Below are 7,500 nucleotides of genomic sequence, written 5' to 3' on the forward strand. Positions count from 1 at the left end.
AATAGCGTGGATTTTTACCTCCTACTAAATGCTCTACATTCCAACATTAAGAAAACTACTTCAAAAGTAATCGAGACTCATGCAAAGAAGCTTAAGGGCCTCACACGATTTACAACACTTCCTTTCAAGGCGGAAGAAACAGTCACTAACATTTCTTCGGTCAAACTCACTTCTGAACAACTGGATGTATTAAAGAACGGCCTCACACACTCGATCTGCCCGCCTTACATCAACAAGTCTGATGTATACACGTGCTTTGAACTAATCCATCAATCAGTCCTTAGAAACATCATCGATAAAGGACGGACGGGCGTAATCAAAGCCACTTTGTCACAACTTGCACACAGTTACATTGCGTCGCATCGACCGTCCCAAAACGACCGGAAGGAATGGAAAATCTTGAAAAGCTTACGTAGGAACCAAAACATTGTCATCCTTAAGCCTGATAAGGGAAATGGCGTTGTTGTTCTAGACAGGGCAACATACGACGAAAGCATTTTGAACCTCATTACGGACAGCTCAAAATTTAACAACCTTAATTGTGACCCAACGCTGTCGAGGGAAGGAAACTACAACGACTTCTGCGTAAGCTTAAGAAGAATGGTGAGATCGACGACACAATGTACAAAGACATATACCCAACTGGTTCTCAACCTGCTCGAATTTATGGATTACCGAAGATGCACAAAGTACGTGAGCCATCATCTACTCCTCCTTTTCGCCCGATCGTCTCGTCAATTGGAACCTACAACTACAACTTGGCTAAATTCCTCTGCACACTCCTAGACTCCCACATACCTAGTGATTTTTGTGCCCGTGATACTTTCTCGTTTGTCAACGAAATTACTAACCTGCGCACTTCAAACAAGTTCATGGTTTCATTCGATGTGGAAAGTTTATTTACTAACATTCCTCTGCTAGAATCTATTGAGCTAGCAGTGGATTATATTTTGTCAGGGAACCCGAACATCAAGTTAAGCAAGGACAGCCTCAAAGAGTTGTTCCTTGTTGCTACTGCCCAGACACATTTTTTTATTCCGAGGGAAATATTACGATCAGATAGATGGCGTCGCCATGGGCTCCCCTTTGGCACCGGTACTTGCGAACCTTTTCATGGGCCATCATGAAAGAATCTGGCTACAACAATACGATGGTCCTGCAATTTATTTCTACCGTAGATATGTGGATGACACATTTTGCCTATTCAACAGCGAAACGGATGCTTTGGAATTTTTTCATTATATCAATGATAAACACCCTAACATTACATTCTCCATCGAGACGGAGGTCAATCACAAACTACCGTTCTTAGATGTCCTCTTGGACAACAGCAATCCTCCATCTTTAGTCACATCTGTTTTTCGCAAGAGCACTTACACAGGCCTTCTCACCAATTTCCTTAGTTTCACACCTTTTCCCTACAAATTAGGGTTAATACGAACACTGGTGGACAGGACATTTAAAATTAACAACACCTGGACCGGTTTCCACAACAACATTAAGGAGCTTGCCAACATTCTCGGAAAGAATCAATTTCCATCCAGTCTAGTGAGCAGAACTGTTAAACAATACCTTAACAAATTCTTTGCCTCCCCCCTGCACGCTTCCGCAATAACCAACTCTAACGAAATTCGCACGCACTATTACAAATTACCTTTCGTTGGCCCTTTCTCGACTCACGTTCAACGCAGAATCAAGAATTAACACAACGCTATTGTAAAAACTTGGACATCAAGCTAGTGTTTGCCCCATACAAGATTAAGAACTTATTCAGTGCCAAAGATGCTATTTCCAAATTATCACGATCCCGTGTGGTTTATAAATTTTCTTGCGCAGGCTGTAGTGCCTGCTATGTCGGCGAAACAAACCGCCATCTTGCTACACGTGTTCGTGAACATTTAACATCGGATAAGAACTCGCATATCTTTCAGCACATTAATGGGTCAGAAGCATGCAGATCTTTATGCTCGGAGGAGTGTTTTTCAATCCTTGACACCGCCTCCACGCCTTTTCAACTAAAAATCAAGGAGGCCTTACACATAGGTTGGGAAAAACCCTCATTAAATAAGCAGGTTAATCATGTCAATTAACACTTTCACTGTAATTTTCCTCGTCCATACCCATTGTCTTCTCATCATTGTATTTTCTATTCACGTTGTTATTTAATCAGTACTTATGCATGTTATTAGCTATCTTTTATATAACACCGACTAGCGGTTTCACTTGTATTCACAACTGACGATGGATGTCGATCATCCGAAACATGTTTTGCAAATTTAAAATTGTATTTTTAGTTCCAGTGCTAACTTCTCAGCTCGCAATTTCTCTCTCAAAACGAAACGTTTATTTGAAGTGGTAGACTCACTTGGCGTGAACAGTCGAGGTGTTTCGCCTTCTTCTCTGTTTGAGGCACTCATCTTGGCACGACTTGAATGACTCTTCCACGATATTAAACCAGGCGGTTCGATGATAAATTTTACACACAGTTACACGCAGTTTCACGGCTGTCTTACAGCTTGACTCGGCGATTTTCCCCTTGATTTCACAATCTCCGGCTCGGTGGACCAAATGTCGCTGCTGGGCGACGATAAAACTCTGCTGGTTCATTTTGTACAACTTTATTCTCCGAATTTACATTCAGAACGTCGCTTTCTCACGCACATTTTACAAAAACTCAACTCATCACTTTTACACGTGCGGACGAGGTCCCTAGCAACGGGCTGACGTCATTGGTATCATAGCAACGCGACCGGAAATGAAAGTTCAGGAAGCGGGAGGCACAAATTCTGACTTGTTAACTCCAAATTTCCAAAACCCGAGTCATCCCATAGTTCTTTCATTATCTGCATGTACCCTTTCTTTCTTCCATTTTCCAGTCGAGGCGGATTCTCCAACTTAGCTAACATCTTTGCTTTACTCTTACAGTCCAGCAGAAAGTTATTATTATTATTATTATTATTATTATTATTATTATTATTATTATTATTATTATTATTATGGCAGTAGATACGCATGAATGCCTAAGATAACTACAGTGATTGGGCATGAGATTACGTGACCGATCGCTGGAAATCTCTTTTAAAAAAACCTAAGTAGCTCTCGAAATCTACTTAAATATTAATTAAATTTATCTAGATTAAAATAATCGAAAATTGTAAATATTATAAAAGCTAGATAATCCTTACTTTTTTTCCTTAGATTATTAATTCTAATTTCTATCCCTGATGAGTAATGTCAAAAGTGTCCCTAAGTGACTAAGTACAATAATATGAAACTTTATAACTATAAACAAAATAGGAATAGATTAAACACTATTTCAAAACTATATTAAATGTAATTGTATATCAGTTCAGTTCCGTGCTCATTGTTCGTTGTTCATCGTTCATGAGCTAGTATCTTCATACTTCTTGCAATGTTTAGGGTATTTGTTAGCGTGGCTTTCTGCATCTTTTTTAGTACTATTTTACTTCTCTCTTCGACGAGACTTTGTACGGACTGCCTTACTTCTTCCGAGTACCCGCCCAATACGTCCATTATAGTTATGCTGTGTGATTTTATAGCCTGGGTACTGTTTCTTTAACTCCAATCGCAATGGTCCGTACTTCCTTGTTTTCTCTTCTTCTTTAATTAACTACACCATTATCGATCCACGGGCAGCTCATCTCTATTACAATAACTTTCTCTTCTTTCTTGTCAATGATTTGCACTTCAATACGGTTTGCTCGTACTTCTGTCTTTTCAGAAAAAAAGAGGGACATCCCACAAGGCTCTCACTTGATCATCCCCATAACTGGCTTTGGCTTGATTGGCTTGTATACCATGCGTAGTGTTCCCTGAGTACTAACTTGTAGTTGGCAAGAATCTCGAAGAACAAGATTCTAAGAACATTAGTATGTCTCTCCATGTACTTTGATTGCACTATCGCACCACATCCAGCGAGGACATGTGCGACACTCTCTGGTTCTTTTGCGCGTTGCGTTGGTCCTGTCTTCCATTCATGCATCCTGCTGAAACAGGCTTCATTAAGATCATCATCTTTTCATCAGTTGACAAACAGTTTGCCTTCCCACTTCTGGTCCTCAACCTCTTTCCTTAACATGTTGACTTGTGCTTGCTTAAGGGCTTTCTATATCTGCTTGTTTCGAATCTCTTCACCTTCCACGATACAGCACACTGGGTGTGGATGGGATAACGTCAACTCCAAATTCAATTCTCTTGCATACTCTACTGCATCTTTTGCTAAGGAGTGATAGCCTTGCTCGGATGCAAAATCTCGTACGGTTGCTATCATTATTATTATTATTATTATTATTATTATTATTATTATATATGCTATTTAAAAGGTAATTTTTGTAAAATTAAAATGTTGAAACCAAACTTTTTCGGCTGTTTGCCATCATCAGGGTTAAAAATGACCGTCCGCGCGCATTCATGCATATATATCTTATGTAATTCCCGTTGGGAAAAGTTTGGAAACATAAAAAGTAACTTGTTTGTTCAGACTGGGGCGGAATTGTTGGATCATTAGCCCCTCGACGATCCTACGTTTATGGAATGTTTGTGCTGAAGAGAAAACGCGCCAAGTGAAAGAATGTAATGGGTTTTCACGCAGGTGATTTGCAGGTTCAGAGGTGTGAGCGGGATTTGAATGTTCCGCAATTCGCACTGCTAAGTTTCTCACAGTCTCGCCAATGTAATCAACACCACAAGAACAATCTCCTGGCAAACAAATCTCATGGCAAACAGCCGAAAACTTTTGGTTTCAACATTTTAATTTTACAAAAATTACCTTGTGAATGTCATATATTTTATTATTATTATTATTATTATTATTATTATTTCCTTCATTCACACGATATGTTGTTAACGTGCTTTGTAAACTAGGCATCAAGCCACGACCTATGGCCTTAGGTGTCTAGTGTTCTTCTCAAGATTCTTGCCGTTCCCAACAAGGAGGCTTTTTGTAGTAATAACGTGCAATCTAGTCCAATTTTCTTCAACGATGTTTTCAAATTTTTGCTGAACGTCCCTAGTGCACCAATGACAATTGGTACGACAATTACTTGTCGGCAGCTCCAGATTTTCCCAATCTCTCTTTTTAATTCTAGGTATTTTTCCATTTTCTCTTGCTCTTTTTCCAGCACTCTTGTATCAAAAGGGCACGCGATATCTATCTTATAACATGATCTTTCTATCTTATCAATTATTATTATTATTATTATTATTATTATTATTATTAGGCTTTCTTTTGAGATTTTAAGGTCGGTACACATATGCGTAAGAGGTTCCAGGACACCCTTCCACAAAATTCCACAAGGGAATTTCATTGATGACTGCCACTTAAACGCTATTAGTATTTTAGGAAATTTTTATTATATTGTAAAAAGATGTCTTTTTAAATACTAGGATGCTGAATATCTAAATTTTTCTTACAGAATTATATATTGTATTTTTTAAATAGCTCTTCAATGTAGATAGATTAGGTTAGTTCACTATTGTTCTTCTTCTTAAATTTGTAAACCTGAAGGATTGTTTTAGGGATTATTATTATATTATTACTATTATTATTATTATTATTATTATTATTATTATTATTATTATCATCATCATCATCACCATGATCATCATCATCATTAGTAGTAGTAGTAGTAGTAGTAGTAGTAGTAGTAGTAGTAGTAATAGTAGTAGTAGTAGTAGTCTAGTAGTAACAGCAGCAACAGAGCAGCAGCAGTAGTAGTAGTAGTTGTAGTAGTAGTGGCCTAGTGGTAGAGGTCGGTAATTGCGTTTCGACAAAGGAGAAACGCATACTATTCTTGGGGTTGCTCTCGGGCTCAGACTCGATGCTATCCTGCGTTGAGCGATTTTCGTAGGACTGGCTATGTAAAAATGCCTCGAACTCATGCGACCGTGGTGGCATTGTGACTAACGCATACCACGTACAAATGTAATTCGATCGTCCACGTTTTTCGACGTAGTGAGATTTGATTGTGTAAGTATTTCAATCGTGTGGTAGCCTGCGAACGCGACGTATTTCCAGCGGTCGTTTCTCTCCCCCGAAAAATAGGCTAATCGTGTGGAAGTTGCTCCTGTCTTCGCAGTGAGATTTTAGTGTGCAACTGGTTTTCGATCGCGTGGAAGTTGCTGTTTTGTACGCAGTGAGAATTGACTGCGCAAGTTTTTCGCTTTTGCGCTTTCACAACTCATACTCGACAAGGTATTTACTGTCAACATGTTAGAGCGGTTATCAGTTACACGCGCCCCTCAACGACTTTTTTTCATATTTCGAAAGTAAAATTTAGGTGGACGTCAATCAAATGAATTTGAATTCGTTATGGAAACATTTGATTGACGTCCACCTAAATTTTTTTTAATATGAAAAAAAGCCGTTGAGGATAGCCGCTGTAACTATGCTGTCAACATCATTTAACCGGCAAATTTTTGTCTTCAAGCCACCGCGAAACCTTTGGTTTACGCAAGCATCAAACAGAAGACAAGCGAATTTATCGAACCTTTCTTTACCAGCGTTTCGCCTTGACCCGCAAGCTTGTGCTTGAAAAACTTTCACTTAGACCTTTTGGCAAACACCATTTAATCAGCGAGGTTTTGCCTTAAAACACACGCTGTGCTAAGTTTCCGTCCTTGGAACCTTGGATTGGACTTGACACCTATTAGATTATAAACTACGATTATCGGACATGACCTTACATATCAGGATTGACTCTGCTTCTAAACCATTTTGTAAACCCTACGATTAATTATAAAAAACACTACACAAAACCTTTTACAAAAATAATAAGTGGTGGATAGACCACGCATAAAAAAAGATTGTTTCCTTCCCTACCATTCTGCTTTCCTTCCAAAGCGATTGTCATCTACATCTACAACTTGCCATTTATGTATTCCACCCAAACTAGCCAGTAAATTAGCGTGGGACCATGTTCCGCTCAGTGTTACCCACTCGGCTAGGTTCGCTCGACATTTTTTTTCGCTACGTTCCTTTTCGCTCTATAACCCCAACTGCGGAGCCTGGTCCCAGGCTACGGGTAAAATTTACCCCAAACAGTTAAACACGCTGTTATACAAGAAACTCTCATGCGTTTTTTGGAATTTTCTGTAGGACTATGATAAAAAAAGGCATTTGGAGTTTATTAGAAACCCCGAGACCGCAGGAAAAATCACTCAAAAGTACTAAATTAACAAATCTTGATCAAAAGCGAAAACCGCGTACAGATCAAAAACTAGTTTGCATTTTGTCAAAAACCAAAAAAGGAGGAAAAACCACGAGCCGTAACACTTTGCGTGATACCGCAGACGGCAAACAGGATACGGCAGGCTGCTGCTTATCGTAAAGTCAAGAAAATTTGGATACACTGACTTGTTTTCACGTTTGGGTAGTTGCCCGTTATCTGCAGATAACTGGCAGAGAATGAGTCGAAATCAAACACGTTTCTTTGATTTTTGACAAAACGCAAATTCAGTCCAAAATTTGCAGTTGGCTGT

The sequence above is a fragment of the Montipora capricornis genome, unplaced genomic scaffold, assembly GCF_036669925.1.
Source record: "Montipora capricornis isolate CH-2021 unplaced genomic scaffold, ASM3666992v2 scaffold_174, whole genome shotgun sequence".
Lineage (NCBI taxonomy): Eukaryota > Metazoa > Cnidaria > Anthozoa > Scleractinia > Acroporidae > Montipora > Montipora capricornis.